Source organism: Excalfactoria chinensis, chromosome 2 (assembly GCF_039878825.1).
Source record: "Excalfactoria chinensis isolate bCotChi1 chromosome 2, bCotChi1.hap2, whole genome shotgun sequence".
Taxonomy (NCBI): Eukaryota; Metazoa; Chordata; class Aves; order Galliformes; family Phasianidae; genus Excalfactoria; species Excalfactoria chinensis.
The window spans coordinates 1,748,786-1,771,050 of record NC_092826.1 but is presented as its reverse complement, the minus strand read 5'-3'; the positions used below and the strand labels follow the sequence as shown (position 1 = coordinate 1,771,050).

At 39.1% G+C, this 22,265-nt stretch overlaps 1 long non-coding RNA gene across 4 annotated transcripts in view; it reads left to right on the top strand.

Moving 5' to 3' along the window:
- LOC140248728 (uncharacterized) overlaps positions 1–22,265 on the top strand; it is a 152,823-nt gene that overhangs the window by 57,376 nt on the left and 73,182 nt on the right. The window contains exon 4 of one of the 4 annotated variants that reach the window (XR_011902879.1): positions 10,073–10,559. The exons of 1 other annotated variant lie outside the window; for it this stretch is intronic. This is a non-coding gene — a long non-coding RNA (uncharacterized lncRNA). Of the gene's footprint in view, positions 1–1,960; positions 2,933–3,765; positions 3,856–10,072; positions 10,560–22,265 lie in introns of those variants that run through there. 2 more of the 4 variants (XR_011902878.1, XR_011902880.1) reach the window with 2 other exon arrangements.

Genomic DNA, 22,265 nt, shown 5'->3' with positions numbered 1-22,265 from the left:
TACCTTCTATAAGCCTTTGCACATACTTAATCTCGTTGATGCTTATGTAGATTCCTGATGGTGTTTTCATCAATAGTAGGCATAGAACCTTTCCTCTTTCACTTGGATATACGGTTTTTGTGTGTGTTTTTCTCAGTCTCTACTCAAATGATTTTAAGGACAGATGCACTTACAAAAGGCACCTGGGTAGGGTGTCCAAACTTGATAGAGTCAGCAACACTTCAGTCCCCCTACAATGACATGAGCAGATGGCTGGTATAGTCCCACATTGGGAAGGGTGTCTTATCATGATATGTCTCCTCTCCTCAGCCCTTGGCATTATGAATAAAGATAGGTGCAAGAATAATATATTGTTCTTCTATGTCTGGGGAAGACTGGGCCATCTGTGTTGGATATTAAGGGATCAGGGAATATTTTTCTGTGGAGGTCAGTGATCAGGTGGAAGGTTATACTTGAATTACGTGCAACTTCTAACATGTTCAGAAATTGGATCTGATAACCCTTATGGGTCCTTTCCAACTTGGGACATTCTATGATTCTATTATTTTTGCTGTATTACTCCTGGAGAAGTTACTCATTCTCAATCTTGTTTGTGTTGAGAGTGTAATGGAGTAGCCAATAACAAAATAAAAGACAATAAAAAGATGGTGGTTGGGTAGAGTATTACATCAATATTTTATCTATATTTTGCCTGGGGAGGCATATCAAGTCTGCAGGTTGGTTTGAATGGAGAACAATCAGATGTGCAGCCAGATAACACTGTAAGCTTCATGAAGCCAAGATGATGGTAAAGGGGATATAGACTCTTCAGAGTCTATATAAATCAGCATAACTGATAGCTTACTGAGGTTCAACAAATCAAAGTGCTTTAATGTTGGGTTGGGGTATCACAGATATGTGATACAGATCCCAGATATGTATACAGACCGGGAATCATAGAATCACTTGAGTTGGAAGGGACAGTTAAAAGTCATCTATTCCAAAGACATCTATAATCTGACCTTGAATGTATCTATGGATACATGTATCTACCACTTCTCTGGGCATTCTGTTCCAGTGCTTCACTTTCCTTATCATAATGAACTTTTTCCTTATATCCAACCTAAATCCCATGTTTTTTAATTTGAAACAATTTCTTCGTCCTATCCCAAGAGGCTCTGTTAAAGTATTTGTCCTCTTCTTAATCATAGCTTCCCTCTAGTTCTGAAATGTGGTAAGACTTGGCAAATGTGAGCGCTTAAATCTGGAAGTAAAAGTTGCACATGTAGATGCCTGCATCCAAAGGATTAAACTGAATTAAACTTGAGTGACATAAGATGGTATTACTGATCTCCAGTGAAGTCACAGCTATTGCAATGTGATTTTTTATTATTATTATTATTAATATCATTATTATTATTTTGATCATGTGCTGATATGAAGTGTCCGGAACTATTGTCTAGCTAACCAAAGATTTTAAGACCTCAAGAAGCAGGATGTCAATTTATTTTACCCTTAGCTGAACGTACTTATAAGTAAAGAAGTTCCTAGTCCACTTTTGTATTTCCTGAGGTGTTATTTGGAACCGCCTCCACCACCTTGGCCACTGAATAACCAGGAACCATTTTCTCCAAAATATAACTCTGCCTGCCAAAATTTCCCAGGGCTGAATTGAATAAAGCTGCTGCAATACAATACCTACAATTTGTGATCGCTAAAGCCATGGCCATTCTGTTGAGTTCCCTTCCTTTTCTGAAGTTAAGTCACACTGTTTGCCTTTGAGATGTATTCTTAGCTTTCCCAGAGAGTGAAACCTCACTAAAGATTATTTTTTTTCCCAGTTTCATAGCCAGAAAATTAAATTAATGAGGTTAAATTTATTCTGGAAAGAACCTGAATTATGTTATTTAAAAGCAAAAAGAAGTCAATGATTGCAATAGCAATATGTCGGTCTTTTAGATAAGTATTTATTCCTTTGCAGGTACGGCCCATGTTTTTGATGAATTCTTCATGATTTGAAGCAGTCTCAGATCTGCAGAGAAAAATATTAGGGAATTTAAGTTTCTAAAGGGAGTGAATGCAGAGCTGGTTTCCTTTCATGCTATAATTCCTGGTAACAGCCATGTTCTTTGTAGGTTGTTGAGGGAATTTGTGTCCTGGGAAGCTCATCAGTGACACAAAGGAGCTGTATTTGCTGGCTGTGTCAATGTCCAGAAGACACGTGGATGTAATGGAGGATAGTGCAAACCATTTTTCTGCTTCCATGGCAGAAAAGCCTGCTCATTTGTCCATCCATTTGAATGACTGGTTGTGGATGGAAAGAACAGTAGGTACTGAGCCCTGTGATGGATTTATACGAGCTCTGTAGGTCTCAAAGATTAAACACCAGTATCAGTAATTTCATTCTACTTCAGATTACGTACCAAATTATAACCTGTGGGTTAACACCAAGTTAGCATGGAAGTCACACACTGCATTCAAAGTCTTTGTGCACGAAGTTAATCATACAAAACTTCCCACTGTTGATGACGTCTGAATCAGTAGCAACTGCAGAGATGCTTTATTGCTGAAGAACAAATCTTGAGTAACTTAGCATAAAACCTGCTACAGACAAACCAACGTGTCTTAGCATGTTAAACCAGCTATATCAGTTATTTTCTTATCTCATTTTAATATTGTTCTCAGGAAAAATGCTCAGGCTCTGTCCCCTGGTCAGACATGAGTAGTTATCTCCTCCTGAGGCATGATTATAGCACAGGTGCTGATGTGTGAAAGTGGACCATGTTAAGTAGATTGGTTAGAAATGTCCTGCTGATTCACTGATGGAGGAACATTTTGTGGATTATGATTAAATATCTCTTGGGGAAGAGAGAAAACAGAACACAATGTTCAAACATAGACAAAACTTTCTCACTGACCTTTACAGCAAATAAAGTTTTGATTTTTCATATCCAAATCACTTTTATTCTTTTTTTTTTCACTCCCTCCGACTGTATTCTGTTAGACAATATGGAATGAAATTAAAAAGTATAAACCAGACAAATACAATTAAATGTTAATTAGTTAAATGAAATATTTCAGTTAACCCAAGCTTTTGACCTCAAAAGCTTTTGAACTCCTTACCACTAATCAGCTTTCTCTGAGGCAGTTTCAAAATGTGAGGAAAAAAAAGATAATTCCAGATAAATGGAGAAATCATTGTCTGTCCTGTTCTGCTCATGAGAAAGAAAAGAGTCACCGAATAGGACTTATAAATTAAGAAATATCAAATTTTAAGGTGAGAAGAGATCCATTTTAAGGTCAAATGTGCATCTCTACCAGTGTGATCACTGTAGGACACCTTTCCAGTATTCCTAGTCAAATGGAAGGGAAAGTTTTTGAGTTCCATCCCACTGAACATCTCAGCTCTCATCTGATGCTGATGTAGGTAGGAAGTGAAAACTCAGGAAGCAAGGTTTTATTCAAATGTTTAAATGTATATTTTTATTGCAAAATACTACTGTGTGAAAAACTAGAAAGATAACAGCAAAATATGGATGAACTGATGTCTTAATAGTTATTCTAGTTATACAGTTGTCAAGGATTTCTTGAAATAATTCCTTTCTGGTATTATCCTTCAAATTTTCCCAGCGGATCCATACTTGTCACTTAGCACTTTTCAGTTTAAAGACCATATGATCCCTTTGAGAACCGAATTCCTAATTTCATTACTGTTCTGGCATCCATACAAAAGGAGACTTTTATACAACTTTCAGGAATTTGACTTAATTTCTTTCCTCCACAAAGTGTCCCTCATGGAAATGAAGTTATGTGAAGACCACAATGCAATGCTGGACTAAGGAAGATTGCGGTGGAGGCTGGCCTCTTCTCCTAGGTAACTAGAGATTGGACTGGAAGGAATGGCCTCAAGTTGCACCAGGGGAGATTCAGGTTGGACATTAGGAAATACTTCTTTTCTGAGACAGTGATCAGGCACTGGAACAGACTGCCCAAGGAGGTGGTGGAGTCACCTACCATGGAGCTGTTCAAGAAATGTTTAGATGTTCTACTGAGGGACAATGTTTAGTGGGAGATACTGGTGATAGGTGGATGGTTGGACTGGATGACCTTGGAGGTCTTTTCCAACCTTAATGATTCTATGATTCTATTAAGAATGAAATGCCCATTAGCTCCTCATGCATTTTTGACTTATTTCCTCTACAGTGCTTCACATCACACACAGCTGGGTAATGTGGTGTGTGGCCTATTGTATACTAGATTATGATGTGATTCCCAACATAGTAGCTGTGACAGCAAAGGCATGTAGTGATTACCATATCCCCAATTTGTTGCTATCATTTTTTCTACCCATCAGTTCCCTTCTCTTCTCATCTTTACTTCAAGAGAGACACAGAAATCCATCTGTCTCTAAGACTCGCCCTGATATATCACAAGATACTTCATACCCATAAGGCTTCCCTGAGTGCAAACTGTGCCCCGAACATCTTGAAACTCTTGCAACATGACAAAACCATTGCCACCTTTCTATGAAGCAGACTCTTGAGAAGTTGTGAAAAACCAAGCTCATATAGCTTTGCTGTGAATGCATTACCACAGTGTGAGTCACAGCAGCCTTAGTATTCAATATACCAAGCATGGAATTATGTTCAGTTCCATGCTCCTTTCTGCTTTTGATGTCAGTGCTGTCAGTTCTGACTTATATCAGTAAGCCAAAGAAGAATAACCAAGATCTGATGGTTAAATCACACAGTTCCTGCATAGAAGATCAGGTCAGGATCCTTAAAGAGTCCAGTACAGTTGTCCTGGACAGCAGTGGGATTCTCAGCACAGGAATACGCATACTGCATATATCTGGGGCTAAAACTGTGGATGGGTCCTGGAGTGCAGAACCATGAAGTGAAGAACTTCACTTCATCCTAGCTAGCTTTACACACTCATCTGAGTCCTTGAAGTTTAAAATCAGTTCCAGTAAACAAAAATGCAGCATACTTAAGAGTAGAGTCGTCTAAATGATGATGAATGCCCTTTCCTGCTTCTCTTTATATGCAAACATAACCTGGGTAACTGATCCCTAATGTAACTGATAACGTCTTTAAGAAAACAGTTTTTTATGAAACCAGATCTCATGCAAAAAGGGGATTTGCTGCCTAATTCCAATTCACTGGAGCCTCACTCTCCTAAGTTAGGTGCTCTTTGTGAAATCGCATCTGCAGAAGACAAGCTGAACTAAAGCTAAATATAGTCTCCCATTTACACAGACACAGATAGACTCACTTGCCCAAAGTTATGCCTTTGGCAAAGGTGAAAATCAAACCAGTTCTCTCCATCTCTCTCACTTAACAGCGTGAAAGGATTCAAGAGTTGCAGATTTCCTTCAAGCTCAACTTTTTCTGAAAGTAGAAAAGGAAACAAAAGAAGTAGGTTGCCAGCTAGAGTTCTAAATTCTGTGATAGAAATTGGAACAAAAATATTAATTAAAATGCTATTACAGTACTTAGTGGGAATTATTTGGCTGATATAATTACAAAAGACAACATGTCATTATGCCATCTCCATGATGTACAAACAGTAACGGCATCTACTGTAACTTAACAACAGCAATAACAATCAGATACAATTCTAATTTAACTAATTGTAATGAGCCATGAAAAGAAACAGGGCTCGGTAAGAGGGAGCAGCTGTTGCATCCTGGAGAGATGATGTTGGTGTAATGCAGTGCCAGAGTCTGAAGTTTTACAGGGTGCCAGTGCTGACAAGAGAACTTGAAAACAGACATGGACCAGGATCTATGAGAAGCATAGGATTCTCTTACAGGGAATAGAAATACTTAAGTTAGCTTCTTGCAGTTTAGTACTCTGTTGTCAATTTGCCAACAAGTCTCTAAACCAAAACCTATATCCATATTAAGTGGTGAGATACAGGAACAGGTTGCCCAGTGAGATGGTGGATGTCCCATCCCTGGAGGCTGTTGAAATCAGGTTGGACAGGTCTCTGAGCAACCTGACTGAGCTGTAGGTGTCACTGCTCAATGCAGGAGAGAAAGACTAGATGGGCTTTAAGGGTCTTTTCCAACTCAAACGGTTCTACGATTCCATGACTCTGTGATTGTATAATCAACCTTCCTTCTCCCTCTTACGCTAGGATCACCCCATGAAGTTACCTTCATTTCATCCAACCCTGCACTGGAAAAGCAGTATTGTGATCCATTCGACAATGCTACTTATTCATATTTTTCACCCATTGGATGAAACAGTCTTGCTCTGGGCAACATGACTTCCTTATATTCAGAATCATAGAATCATAGAATCATCGGGTGGCCTGGGTTCATCATCTAGTTTCAAACCCCCTGCCATATGCAGGGCTGCCAACCACTAGACCAGAGCCACATCCAGCCTGGCCTTGAATGCCTCCAGGGATGAGGTATCCATGACCTCCCTGGGCAACCTGTTCCAATGCGCCACCATCCTCTGTGTGGAAAACTTTCTCCTAATCTCTAACCTAAACCTTCCCTGTTTAAAACTTCTCCCCCTTGTCCTATGAATAGCCACTCTCATAAACAGGCATCCCCCCTCCAGTTTAAACACACCCTTCAAGTACTGGAAGACTGCAATGAGGTCTCCCTGGAACCTTCTCTTCTTTATTCTGGCCTTGCTGGCCACCCCTGTTTTAATGGAGCCCAAAACACCACTGGCCTTCTGGGCTGCAAGCACACACTGCTGGCTCATATTCAGCTTCTCATCTACCAGGACCCCCAGGTCCCTCTCCACAGGGCTGCTCTCAATATCTTCCCCCAGTTTGTATAAATACCTGGGGTTGCCCCAGTCCAAGTGCAGCACCCTTCACTTGGCCTTATTGAATCCCATTAGGCTAACATGGGCCCACTTCTCAGACAGGGGGTGGGCCCAGGGATTGATAACAGTGATTTGCAGAAAATGACAGCACCAGTATATGCGAATTCGGTACCTCCAAATTCTGTTCTATCTCTTAGCCCAAAGGAAAATGCATACTTGCAAAAGGTAGAAATGGTGGGAGAAGTTTTTCTGCTTGGCTGACTTCCACAATGCTTAATTAGGCCCCTACCCACTGATGCCAGCACGTTCTCTTGTATTTCAGACCTGGCCTGGTGAAGTTGTTATGAGCTACAAAGGTACAGGAAGTCAAAGAGAGGATGTCGGTAGATAATTGTCAGTTCTTGAGTTATGGCTTAATTTACCACACCTTCCAAGCTCTTCTCACTAGAACTTCACTTCATTTGACCTGGGACCTGTTGCAGGGCTTAGATAGGGGTTTTCTATATTTTCAAAGTGTCCAGAGATAGTGAAAAGTAATAACAATAGCAATAGAAATCTTCATGGCGTGTTCCTCAGCAAACCAGACTTCTCTACAAAGGCAGCCTTCCCCTGCTAGAAGACTTTGTGACTGGCAGTTGCTGGGAAATACCTTTTCTCTGTATTTCTCATTCTACTCAATAAATTACAGTCCAGTTATTGTGAGCTTACATATACATCAGTGGGAAACGAAATGTGAGTCTGCCAGGGAATGAGACAGGAAAAAAAAGGAGCCAAATGTACAGTTAATTCCTTTTAAGTTCTTTTCATAGGTAACTGAATGTACTTCACTAATTTAATCTAGTCATAAGCACTGACTGTATTTTACATTGATGTGTTTTATTGCTGGCATTATTGATACTGGGAAATGTATTTATTGAGCTTTTGGATGGAAAGATCCCCACATCCATCACATTGCATTTTTATTACTAAATTGAGGTTTGCAATATAAAGGAAAATGGATATAGAGATCACTATATAAATATGTATATATGTTTAATGATATATATGAATATAAATTGATACATAGCACTACAGAGACAGAGACGTGCTCATGGTATATTTTCATTTTGATGATTGCTAAAGAATGCCAGAAAAACTGATAGAAAATTTGCTGAAAATTGCTAATTATTAGCTGTAGGAGACACTTCTAGGATTAAACCCCTGATGATTTCACAGTTTCCATGCGGATAAAGGAAGGAGGGCAGTGAGCTGATATCACAGCAAATCCTTGGCTTCCTGCTGGAGACATGTTGTTTGGTCAACAGTGCATTTTATCTAATGCACTGGGAAATTATCACCTTAAGCACTGAAGATACTAAGGGATTTTGAAGAAATGCTCTCCTATCTGAGCACCATAAAAATTTAGATCCAGCTTTTGAAAGACAGCAACAGCTTGGATGAGTACTGTCACACTGTTATTTTAGTATCTATCAGATATATACAGTTTAAAAGTTAAGTCTGATAGAAAGTAGGTTTTTGGGACCAATTTTCAGTCACTGGAAAAACACTGTCACTTTTAAGAGGTCAGTTCTTCCTATCTGATTCAGCCATTAGCTCGACCCAACTACTTTACATACCAGCCTTAGAAAGAGAGGTAGTCACCTCCCACAGATAAATAGCACTTACCAGTGATATATAAGGACAAATGGGATGGCATATTGGATGTTTGTGTGCCTAGAGTTAGACAAAGCAAACCGCATTTATCAACACCTGGGATCTTTAATACAACAACCTGTAAAAACCTTAAAAACTACAAAAAGTTTTCTGGAAGAAAAGAAAAAAAAAATCAAGGTCAAAACAATTTTAAGTTCCCTGCAATGTGATTTGGGGTTTTATTTATTTATCTTTTTTAATCACTTCCTAGGATCTGTGTCATGCAGGATGGCCCCATGTGGGCTGGTGAGATATAGACAGGGAATCCAAGTGAAATGATAAATGCCTGCATGCTCCAGAGAAATTTGATCTGGAAGTGGAACAAACTGGATAATATCTGGGAAATTTTCTCTAATGAATAGTGTCCTATTTTACTCCTGTATATAAGAAGTGGTGCAGGAAATGGCAACCATGCTATCAATGCTAGGTGAGTTATTCCTGGAACTCACAGAAGTGAGATCTGGTATCCATGAATATACGCTCTTCACACTAAATTACATTTGGGCGGTTCAAAGGCTTTCCAGATTGTATGACATTCTTCACACAAATGCTTCAAGTATCAAAATGATTTCCAGTTCAACATTACTAGTGGATACAGAGAACAAACATAGGGAATAGAATCTTCAGCCTGGAGAAGAGGAAGCTCAGGGGAGACCGTATTGCTCTCTATATCTTCCTGAAGGGAGGTTGTAGTGAGCTGGGGGTCAGCCTCTTCTCTCGTGTCATTAGTGATAGGACCAGAGGGAATGGTATCAAGCTACAGCAGGGGAGATTCAAACTGGACATTAGGAAGTATGACTTCTCAGAAAGGGTGGTCAGGCACTGGAATGGACTGCCCAGGGAGGTGGTATCTATTGATATCCATCAATGCCTCTTAGTAAGAAATAAATAAAATTACACCTAAATCCACTTGCTCCAGGACAGAAAATCTCATTGGCAGTATTATCAAAATCCTGTCTTTCAGAGAAGAGGATGACTGCTTCTGAAAGCACATTTTCAGTACAACTGACATCTTTTTTTTGTGTGTGAAAGGAAAAATAAAAGATAAATAAATAAAAAGTCAATCAAAACTTTTCTAAGCAGATAAGAGGGAGCAGCTGTGAGATGCAAAGACTGGTAGTATATATCATCCTCTTGTGGCTTGGGGGGGAAGATAAGTGTAATCAGTTTCTTCTTTTCCCAAAATATACCCAAGGATATGGGAATGCCCAAGGAAAATGTTTCAGACAGAAAGAGGAGAGATATAGACTGGATATAAAGAAGTTTTTACAATAAAGGTGGTGAGGCACGTGAACATGTTGCCCAGTGATATGGTGGATGCCCTGTCTCTGGAGATACTCAAGGTCAGGCTGGACAGGGCTCCAAGGAATGCAATTTAGTTGAAAGTGTCACTGTTCAATACAGGGGAGCTGGAGGAGATGACCTTTAAGGGTGTCTCCCAGGTCAAATGATTCTGTGATTCTATGATACTGGCATCTCTCTCCTTTTGATATTTATCTCAGCTTTTCTTTCTAACACAGATGGTCTCCTTTCCCCTTTCCACCATGGATTCATCCCTTCTGCCAAGTGCTTTAGTCAGTCTCTTTTCCTTGTTTCCCCTTTCCCAACAGGCACCAAGTATCATCCTGTGTCTCCATTGGAGCTAAGCTATACCCTCCTGCATACTCTTTGGAGCTTGACCTAAAGGACCAAAGAGCTGGATATCCTCCTGGCTTCCAAAGCACTAATGAGGCTGTAGTTTCAATCTGTACAACTGCTTTTAACAAACCTGAGAGCTCATTTCCTATGTGACACAGCCATCAGCTGGCTGGATTTAAAATGACAGCAGAGTTCATAATCCAGCTCTGTGCCTCCCAGCTTCACCAATATGGATTGCTACCTGGTGAGTGGGATGTTGCTTGAAGAAATGACATTCTGTATACTGATAATTTGATACTGTGATGCTCTGCTTAGCGAAGTTGCAGACGCAAGGATGTTGTGAACAAATTTGAAGGATAACACAACATAGGGTTCATATATTTGCATGTAAGAGATGCTTGCATGCCATGCAGCTTGTCTCCTGTCCAGCAGGAAAAACAAACCTTTGTCTTTTGAAAGAATACAGTCCCCACTATTGATCATACTCCTCATAACTGAGCCATCACCTGGGGTCTTTCCAGGCAACCTTTCATAGGTAATCACAGCAGCTCATGGGGGACATAGTAGCCTCCATCACAGGAACCAAACATTTAATGGAATACTTTATTCCTGCTTCTGTAAAAATCCTTGATGACCCTTGAGGTCCATTCCAACCCATGCCATTCTATGATGCTAAGAACTGGCTCAAATGACTGAGATCTGCAATAGATGTGGAATCATAGAATCATTAAGGTTGAAGGAGAGTGCCAAAATCATCTAGTTCATCTGTTAATCCATCACCATCATGCCCACTAAACCACAATTTTTTTTTAAAACCACATTTATTTATTTTTTTTTTTAAATGCCAATGAAAGTGAAGCAGAAGAAAAAGAAGATTCCTTATTAATAGACTGGAATGGTTCTGTTTGTATCTGGATGGTCACATAAATGTGAATGACATATAGAAATGCTCTTATCACAGAACAAGAATGATATTACAGGTAGTGCATTGTCATACAGCATTCTTAAGACACAGATAACACAGGCATGAAAGGGGTTAATCTCTAGTGCTGGTACATATTCCTAATAATCAGAGCATCCCTAAAGATTTACCATTCAGAAGAGGCTGTTTTAGTATTTTCATTCAATTGAAGGCCTTTTTGATGGCTTTAGAGTATATCCTTCCAAAGGAGATTTTACTCCCTAGAGCTTTAAGCTGTGGACCATCTGGAATAATCTGAGGATTTCCACTGATGTAGGGCTGGATTTAGCGGTTTGCATGGATCCAGCTTTGTTTCCACCCATGGGATTTTTCCACTGCAGCTGTATTGACTGCCATTGTTGGGGGGCTGGCAGTGGTTTCAGCTGAGTCTGCTGAAATCAGTTGCTGAAGATCTTACTTTGTGTAAGAGACAGCAAAGCAGACAAATAGGTTTTATTCAAAGCTAGAAGGATAAACAATGGTAGAATTGGGAAGAACTGTCCAGAACTGAACATTAGGTCTTCAAATACCTATTTATCCACTATTTTACAGATCTCCTTTGAGGATAAGGGCAGCAGTTCTGAATGATTTGGTATTAGCCTTCATTGAGTGTATGATCTCTGTCTGCTGCTGGATGTTATTTTCTATGATTCGGAGCAATCTGGCTCCCTTCCCACCCTTCCCACATGTGCTAAAGCTTACTTACCAGCTCAGTTAATTAAGCACCATGCCTTCACAAAGTCTTGGTTTCCTTGCCCATCTTTAATCCACAGCCCCCTCTACAGGTAAATCATTGAGAAATATAACCCACTCAATACTCCCAGCTAAGGAGCACATTTGAGTATTGGCATCGAAAGCACATACGTGAAAAATAATAATGTTGCTTCCTGTATCTAGACATAGATGTTTCCAACATAGTCCAGGAAAGCTGATGCAGTGAGTGGACTGTATGAGAAAAACACACACGGCTAAACTCAGCAGAGATAATTTTAGAGTGGAGTGGTGAGAAGAAAGAAGGAGAAGGCAAAATCCGTAACACTGCTGAGCTGCCCAACAGCCTGTTTTATATCTTTCCTGTCACAGAGACATTTCTATCCCAAAGCGTGAAGATCGGGAACTGTGAAAGAACATGAGATGTGTTCCTTTTCCATCCTTCCAACCATACAGAGGAAATCTCTGTAATCTAGAACCTCTCCTCCATGAGTAAGGAATGACTTTCCAAGCCATTTTCCAAAGTGAAACTATTTTGTACCCACTCCCCAAGCTAATGCACCAGTGTACCTTGTTTTCTTCAGGAGATTCAACTCCCATTTCTTTTGGTTTCACCAACTCTAAAGGTATATGCAAGAAGTGGTTTACAGATAGATTACGGTCCATGGAAATCCAGGATGTTTTATAAAAGGCAAATGTCCACACATATTGTATATGTAGGCAATAGATTTTAGAGGATTTGAAGAAGAGAAAACTCTTTGCCCACAACATCTCCTGTGAGTTTCTGACCCAGCAGAACACTTCTTTAGGGCTTGGTTCTTAGAAATCCAACAGTACTTTACAGTCCAATAGTATGATCAGTACTCTATGTCTACATCTGAAAACACCTAAGCAATACCTAAAGCTTATGAATAGATATAATGACAGTTTACTAGTATAGAAAAGAATATGCAGAATGCGTGTTGCACAATGCAATTTCTCACTGTTTTCTGAATGGCGTCAAGCCAGCCTCTAAGTAGCAAGTCCCCCTACCTGACCAACTCCTTCAGTTTTACTGTTCAGCATTATGTCACATGGTATGGAATATCTCTTAGGCCAGTTTAAGTCAGTTGCTCTCATTCTGTCCATTCCCACCTCCTTGTGCACTCACCCCCCTTAAAGTGAGGGTAATATGAGAAGCAAAAATGTTTTTGACATAGTGTAAGCACTTCCTAACATCAGTGTGTTATCAAAACTATTCTCATTCTAAATCCAAAACACACCATACCAGCTATCAGGAAGAAAATTAACTCTATCCCAACTGAAGCCAGGACCATGTTGAAAGTCCAACCTCATGACTGATTCATTGAGCTTCCTAAGGAGGAATGAGACAGACCATTGGTATATTTTGGATTCCTCTGGTTTCTTATCCCTAATTCATCTTTTCTCCCAAATCCTTCATATTTCTATAACAAATATTCTTTCTAGTTAACTTTGTTACCCTCTCCTTTTTTGCCCATATGCTCTTTCTCCTTTCTTCCTGTTTCAACAGTCAATCTCATCTACTTCCTAAACATACCATCTTACCCATCTCATTGATTTTACTGTACGTTCATGCTTAATGCCTCCAGAGTATTTAACTTTTATCTGTTTACTCACCTCTTATTAGACTTCCATAGCTTAGAGAGGAAGAAAGGGAACAGGATAATAATGTTCTAGTGACTGATGTTTTTCCAATAAAAAATATTTTCATCTTCACTCATCCTTCTTGTGTTTGTTTGTTTTTTATTAAGCAAATTCACCACCTTCCCATGGAGCTGTCATGGCTCACTCAAGTGAGTGACACTTTATAAGTCACAAGGCGTTTGTGCACTATTATGGAAATGCAAGATCTCCTCAGCAAGTGAAGTGTGTGGACAAAGGCTCCAAAGAGGATGTAAGAATGGCCAACGTCATGACTGCTGTCATCAGTTTATCTACTTAATGAGCCAAGAATGGTTTTAACAATGTTAAATTTTGCAAATTCTTTATAAAAGCAAACCAGCTGTTAAACACAGAACAGGAATTTCTTCATTTGTTTTTGTGTGTGTGTTGTGATTTGCTCTGTCCATGACAATCTTTCTGCTTTTCCCCTTTATTTTCTCCTAGGTTCATGTAACTTCATCTTTGAACAGATCTCCTTCTGCATGTTTCAGAGCCCTGGTTTTCAATGAGGTTCACACCACTCTCACTGTAAGAACCTTTCAGGTACTCTTCCAGTTCTTACTGTTCTTACAGTGAGAGTGGGGCAGGTCTCATCTCACTAGTGACATGTGACAGGATGAGGGGAAATGGCCTCAAGTTGCGCCAGGGCAAGTTTAGGTTGGATATTAGGAAGAACTTCTTTACAGAAAGGGTGGTTAGGGACTGGAATGGGCTCCCCAGGGAGGTGGTTGAATCACCATCCCTGGATGTGTTTAAGAGCTGTTTGGATGTGGTACTCAGGAATATGATTTAGCAGAGGCTTTTTAGAGATAGGGTATTGGTTAGGCTGCGGTTGGACTTGATGATCTTCAAGGTCTTTTCCAACCTGGGTAATTCTATGATTCTATGATTCTATTCAGACCTCTCATTATTCAAAGGGTTTTACCTACACTTTTTAACCTCCTCCCCATCCAATCCTTCATGCTCAACCCAATAAGAGATTCTGACATCACAAGATGCTATTGAACTAGTGAGTTTTCTACCCATACGATCTCATTTCTCACAACTCTATTCAAATTTAAATCTATCATCATGCAGAAAGAAAAAAAATATCATCAGTGGTCCTTGTGGTCAAAGTTAGCACAAGGTAAAAATCAGCTACACACCTATGTAAGTTATACCTGGATGTGTGTTTTCTACATGTCATTGTTTGGATTTCATGTAGAGTATTTTATTGCTTAATAGAGCAAATACAGACACAGAGTAGAGAGAATACAAACACAAATTTATGCAGTCTGAAGTATTGGCCTAAATTAAATGACAATACTTTCCATTCTGAATTCATTCAGACTAGACAAACAAAAATACCGATATATGAAGAAAAAACCTTGTAAGATTGATAAAGACAGCAGAATGATGATTTTAAAGTGGATTTTCCTACTTTAAATGCATAGGTTACATTTTCTTTATGCAGTCTTTAAATAATTCATTAGTCCCCAAGACAGTTTTATTAAGTCTGTGAGTATTGCTACAGAATCCCAAGTAGCTATAACTTCTCTGAAGCTTATGGGACCAGGCAGTTGGAATGCTAAAGCGTACTTAAAATTAAATAGTCATATATTTGTGCTGGGATATTGCATTTTGTCAAATTATTACTTTTTTTTTTTTTTTTTTTTTTTTTTTATTTTTATGATCTGGGATTCTGGATAACGTATCATTAGCAATCTATAGAGCTGATCATTAGAGATCAGTCAAAACTCAGTAACTTGTACCTTTTTTTCTACCCAGCTAAGCAGCAGATATCACTCCCAAAGAAGTTATGGGTTAGTTCAAGTAGGCCATTAAGCTTTCATTTTTCTTTGTTTTCTTTTTTCTTTTTTTTTTTTCTTTTTTACTTAGGAAAAAGGCAAAAGACATTGCATCAGAAGACAACAATTAATAGGATATGTGGCTTGCTAGCCAGAGGTTAGTTGTTTGAACTATGAAACAAATAGCCATTTTTGAACAGAAGAATGGTGAGTTGCACACAATACAAAATGTGCCCTAACTTAGATCCAGGATTTATATAGCTTTTCTATAATTTAATCACTGTGGAAAGAAAAATAATAAGCATATGGTATTTTTTTTATTTCTAAAGTTCTCTTAGAAAGAAAGAGACCTTGTATAAACAATATACATCACCAATCACAGGAGGATGTTTTGATACATAACTGCATCACTGGATAAGGGAAGACCCCTTCATGTCATCTATCTAGATTTCAGTAAGGACTTTGACACACTCTCTCATAATATTCTTCTCTCCAAATGGGAATATATGGGTTTGATGGGTGGACAGTTTGATGGGCGGACTGTTTGATGGGCGAGGAACTGGTTGTGAGATCATACCCAGAGACTGGAGCTCAGTGTCCAGATGAAGATCGGTGACAAGTGATGTCCTGCAGGTTGGGGGTCAATACTGCAACTGGTGCTGTTTAATATCTTCATCCATGAGACTGACAGTGGGATTGAATGCACCCTTAGCAAGTTTGTGGATAACATCAAGCTGTGGGATGTGGTCAACACGCTAGAAGGATGAGATGCAGGTTTGCCAGAGTTGTGGTGGATGTGATTCTGGAGACATTCAAGGTCACGCTGAATGGGGTTCTTAGCAACATGATCTATCTGTAGGTGTTCCTGTTCATTGCAGGGGAGTTGGAGTACGTGACCTTTAAAGGTCCTTTTCAATTCAAAGTTTTCTATGATTCTATGATTGATGGGTTTCAAGTTTCTATGAAGTATGATAACGCAATTCAATTTTACACTGAGAAGTTCAAATTTTGACAGTGAAAATACTAATTCAGAAGCAGGCTGGCATTCACATGTCAAAAAAGCTAAGAAGTGAAACTGTTCTGTATTTACAGAACTCTTAATATGATTAGCTCAGACTCTCTTCCTAACTTCATCCATTCCAAAAATTATGTGACACCCAACTAATGAAATGCTTATCTCTCTTCACTGTCTATTGGTGCATCCTAAGTCTGACTTAGACACTAACCTTTCAAATATATGAAATGAAATGAGAGGTGCCTCATGCATAGCATTAAAATATGTATCTATAAAACAGCACTCCACTTCCACACAAGGAAAATAAGAACTTTCCCAGCACAACATGATAACCTGAGCTAGCTAAATAGTTCCTGTCTGTGGTGTGAGAGAATCATCCCTAGAAAAACCTACTTAGTATTAGACTCGGGTCCACACCTCCCACAAACCTATCACGTTCCATACCAGTTATCTCCCCTGATTGACACTATCAGACTCAGGAATAACTGACTTAACTCCACATTCCTTCAAACAGTGGAAATCAGTATGAAGCTGTGCAAGAAGCAGGCACTGCCCTTGCATAACTTAACCTCTGTCCAAGCAGAGGTCATCACTCCCTGAGGGAAGAGCTCTGAACTTCACCATAAATCTTACATTTACTTTGGCAACTGAAATAGTTTAAAGGAGATTTCCAAACTGGGGGAAAAAAATCTGAGGTTCATACTTCTTTAGATGCCTGTTATCTTATTCCTTAGTTCTCTTTACATTTAACTGAGAATAAAAAATGGTTAATTGAACGATGTAGTTCTCTTGGTCTCTTCCGGAAGAGACAATTTACATTTTAAAGACTTGACTCTACTAGGCTGCTCCCATCACAATTTTCAACTAAACCATTGCCTTCGTTTAGCAGGGAAAAACTCAGCTTTCTTAATAATTTGACCTTGCCAAAATAATGCTTCAGCATGAAAAACTGACAGAGGCAGCCAGCTTATGTACAGGATATCACAAGAAAGATAATGATGATTATAACAATAATAATATATTAATTGTTATAATGATGGCTGCTTTGTCCCCATTTCTGGAACAAAGAAAGATGCATCACTACATCTATACTTCATTTGTATATTAAAAACTTGATACATAAATTCAGAGGTGAGGAAAGCCATGACTATTACTAGAAGACCTTAAATAGAGACTTGAGGGTAAATTCAGCTGCAGGACATAGAGGCAAAATCCATAGTCACTGTGCATCCAGACTCCCATTACTGTCCCCAGAGAACTGACGTATGGTGTTCAGGGAGTAATTCAGATAAACCTTAGCAAGTATTGTGCAATGGGGTTGCCTAAACATAAGCGCTTAATGTCATTTTAGCCTTCAAGTCCTACTTCAGAAAGACACTGTCTCCCATTGCCAGCCACAAGAAGTGACTTGATGCCTGATTGTGTATCAAATGGCACTAGATGCCTGTCTGTGGGCAGACAGTTTACAGCATTAGTAGTTGCTGGATGAATCATTGGGATTGCATGTATCTATTGGAGGTTCGCTGACTGTACTAAATGCTTAGGCATAAAATCCAAATGCAATCACCTGTATTAGACTATAAATCTTCAAGACCTTCATTTCAAACAGAGCCTCACTTGATTATTTAATAAAAGGAGTTGCTGTTGCTCACTGCAAATGCTCTTTCTCTTCACATATGTGGGGGATCCTACTTTGCCTATTCCACCGCTTCACCAAAGATGTAGGTTGAACATTAGGAAAAAATCTTCTCAGAAAGAGTGGTAAGGCATTGGAAGAGGGAAGCAATGGATTCATCATCCCTGGGGGTGTTCAAGAAACATGGAGATGTGTCTCAGAGGGGCACTGTTAGTGGGCATGGTGAAGATGGGTTGACAGCTGGACTAGATGACCTTAGAGTTCTTGTCTAACCTTAATGATTCTATGAATGGGTGAAGTAGTGATGAGCTGACAACTAGACATGATGATCTTAGAGGTCTTTTCCAACCTTAATGATTCCACAATTCTATGATTCTATGCAAATGTCCGTATATTTACAATTTACATAAGCTTCAGTGATCAAGATCCTTATTTCGGGTCCCCATTACATATCTAGCTTTTCCTTGGTGTTATGCCAAATGTCTTTTCAATCCTTCCACAACAGAATGGAAGAAATCTTAAGAAGGAGAGCAAAATTTTTGATAAACATACAAGTTTCTTCTGAATCCTTAGGTATTTCTTGTCCTTCAATGTAAATCTTCCTAACCTTAGGAAAGAACAAATTTATTCAGTCTTTAGTCAGATGGATTAAGTAAAAGTCAAGCTGTCCTCCTTGTACTATAGAATTCAATGCCATTTTTAAACTGCAAATACCTCCTACATGCTGCTGCTGTATGGCAAATCCCCACTATTTTGCTGACACAGTGCAACATTTTTAAGAGCTGTGCTAATTTTTTTCCTTCTTGCTGTGTACATTAATCATTTTATGTTTGAGGGTACGTTAATGAAAGTAGAAGAGGTGATTTTAGTTAGCAGCCTTCCTTTGAGATGCTGATAATCCAAAGGGAAGAATTAACACTAGAACACACTGAAGAGTTCAAATGAACCCACTCTGGACTCCTAAGATGATTTATCATATCAGGTTAGTTTATTCCAAAGCCATGAAGTTATGCCATGAACCACATCTCCAACAGTACTTACACAGCATTACTGGTAAATCATTGATGATTATTATTCTTAGCTGGAACGCTGATGTAGCATCAATACAAGTTTGCTGTCTGATCACGTTTCCTTTGGAAAATTATTTGCTTGTTTATTACAAATGGTTTGCTAACAGTTTTGAAACATGATTTTCAGCCTGTTGAGTGGTTGCACTTTGCAGTTGTTTGCTTAGTTGACTGGAGTGTTCAAGCATAGCACATCTCCACAGTGAAATGCAGTGCAAAAAATGCTTAAAGTAGCATTGTAAGAGTTAGTGAGAGAGCTTTACTGCTATATTGCACAAACCAGCCATCTCAGGTTAAAATTAATAGCCTTCTCTATATAGCCAAGTTAATTTGCCCAGACCCAACTTCATTACCTTGGATACAATACACTGCATCCAACTTCTTTGCTATTGAGACTTCGTGCAATTGTCATCCATTACAGGAGAAGAAAAAAATGTGCTGTAATTTGGGAGTCCAAACCTATTAGATCAGAAAACGTTGGCTAGCCAAACTGATAAATGATGTTCCTTGGTGTCAGATCAATTGACTTTGCTACAGCACCTAGCACGCTGTGCAGTTCTTTGTTTATTTTCTTTTGGAGACAGTCTTGCATAGTTTTTCCTAGAGAAAAAGGATTCTAGTGCAGTAAGAAAAAAAGTCATATCCATACTTCTAGAAACTATTCCATGAGAATCTTTCTGGTGGAAAAGAAGTCTAAGCAATGCAAACCTCACCTTCATTCCTGCCTTACAAGATGACATTTATACAAAACTACCTCTACAAGTTTTAGGGAACCAGATTCCTTTCCTTTTTTCTACTGTCAGACAAATAGATGCTGAGTCCGCAAAAAAAACTGAGGGCCAACAGCGAAGGCAAATAATTATACAGGGCTCACAAGTTTGTGGCTAAATCTCATAATGGACTGAAATCATCTTGACTCTTCCATCAGGCTGAAAAAGAACTATTTATTTTGGTGATAGATGGATGGAGCTAGTATTTCTCTAAACATTCCTTTTTTCCCACTGGAAAGAAAAAATAAATAAATAAATAAAAAGCTAAAACATGGAAAGAAAAAAGTACTTTTTTTTGCAAATTGCCTTCTATTTATTTAATTAATTAATTAATTTGCTATTTCTTTCAAAGAATCATCAAGATGTGGAAAAAAGAATTATTTTTCATCTTGTTTTCTTCACCCAAAAATGCAGCACATTTTTTCATATACTACTTTGTTTACAATCTCATCTGCAAGTCAGTGCAAGGCATTCATAATTCTGAATTCTGAGTTGAAAATTTAGCTGTATGTAGATGGACACTTCTTCAGTCAAGGGAGAGACACGATGTCAAGCTATGTGGATTTTTTCCTATTTTGAATCATAGAATCATAGAATTACCCAGGTTGGAAAAGACCTTGAAGATCATCAAGTCCAACCACAGCCTAACCAGTACCCTATCTCTAAAAAACCTCTGCTAAATCATATCCCTAAGTACCACATCCAAATGGCTCTTAAACACATCCAGGGATGGCGATTCAACCACCTCCCTGGGGAGCCCATTCCAGTACCTAACCACCCTTTCTGTAAAGAAGTTCTTCCTAATATCCAACCTAAACTTGCCCTGACGCAACTTGAGGCCATTTCCCCTCATCCTGTCACATGTCACTAGTGACATGAGACCTGCCCCACTCTCACTGTAAGAACCTTTCAGGTACTGGAAGAGTGCAATAAGGCAGAGTAAAGACAACACTATTGCCAATCAGACCATTTCCACTGGTTTCTCCATTTGGTAACATACCATACCTAAATGATAAAATACCATTTAGGTACAACACGTGCAATTTGTACCCAAACTTGGACTGTGGAACCAAAGGAAAATGATGGCCTTGACTCTTCTATTTTCTTCCAGAAATTACATATTTCTCTGACATCATTCAATTGGATGCACACTTTTCTCCAAAAGCTCTTGCTTCTCACTGGCATATGTTTGTGGAATCAATGAATGATTCATAATGCAAACTGTAATTTCTGTTGATTTTTAGTGACTCATACATATGCCAACTCAGCACGACTGACATGGGCTTGTATTTGTTAAGTATTGGTTTACAATTCATTTTCCATGAAACTGTAAGAGGTGAAATGAATAATCTTACTAGCAGTGAATTAACAGTAATTGTTACATGGGAAAGTATAGTCGATATTGGTACACCTGTACACTTGCGATTCTTAGCAATTAACCGTGATCTCTGCTATCAACATTTCCTACCAGACCAATCACTCACTTTCTCCAATACTTATCTCACATGAAGAATGAGAATCAATTGACTCCTCTGTTTTGCAAAGAAAGACATTAAAAAAAAAAACTTGTCTGAAAGTTGATTCAAGAAAGAAATTAAATAAAAGTAACATTTTGAAGAATCAAATACTGGGAGTGCCATAAGTAAACATTCATTGATTCTCCACTCTTTGAAATCATTTAGATGGTGTAGATTGGACCTTTCAAGTATTTGAAGAGAGACTCCCCTTCCCCAGACTAAACTGTTCAGTTCCTTTAGTTGTCCACACAGTTTGGTACCTGATTCCTCTTTGTTGGAATACAACTTCTGAGCTTGGAGGAAGTGATCAGTGAATGTTACCTAGCTTTCTGGAACCTTTCTTTCCTCCAGGGTTTTATTCCATGGAACTCTACAGAGCAGACACCTGTGGAGGCCAAAGTCTGCTCTTTTTAAGTCTAGGCTTGTAACCTACATGTATCCTCCTCACTGTTCTAAAGAACTCAGTGTCTACCATTCAAGGTCATCTTTGAATCATAGAATCACAGAATGGGTTGGGTTGGAAGGGACCTTTAAGATCAACCAGTTCCAGTCCCTGTGCTATAGTCAGAGACACCTCCCACTAGACCAGGTTGTTTAAAGCTGGGGCTTTATTCCAGCCTGGCCTTGAATGCTTCCAGGGTGGAGGAGATGTTGAAGGGCACTGGTCCCAAGATGGGCCCCTAGAGGACACCACTCATGACTAGCTTCCACCTGGACATAGATCCACTAACAACCTGTAAGAGTCTATTCTTTTTTGCACCCATATCTCAAAGCTTGCTGAGGAACACAGATATACAAATCCAGGCATGTCCTGGTCAAGGTTGGAGAAATCTTTTGTCTGAAAATTTGCAGGCCAGGGGCAGGGAGAGAGAGAGTAGTAACAGCTTAATGTCCAACAAGCAGTCTTTTGTGTGGGTTCATCTCAAGGGAGATAGCCATATCTGCATGCTCAGGGGTGCTACACATGGTTCCTACCTAAGCACCCAGGAATGAAATGCCTACAAATTATTCTCATCCA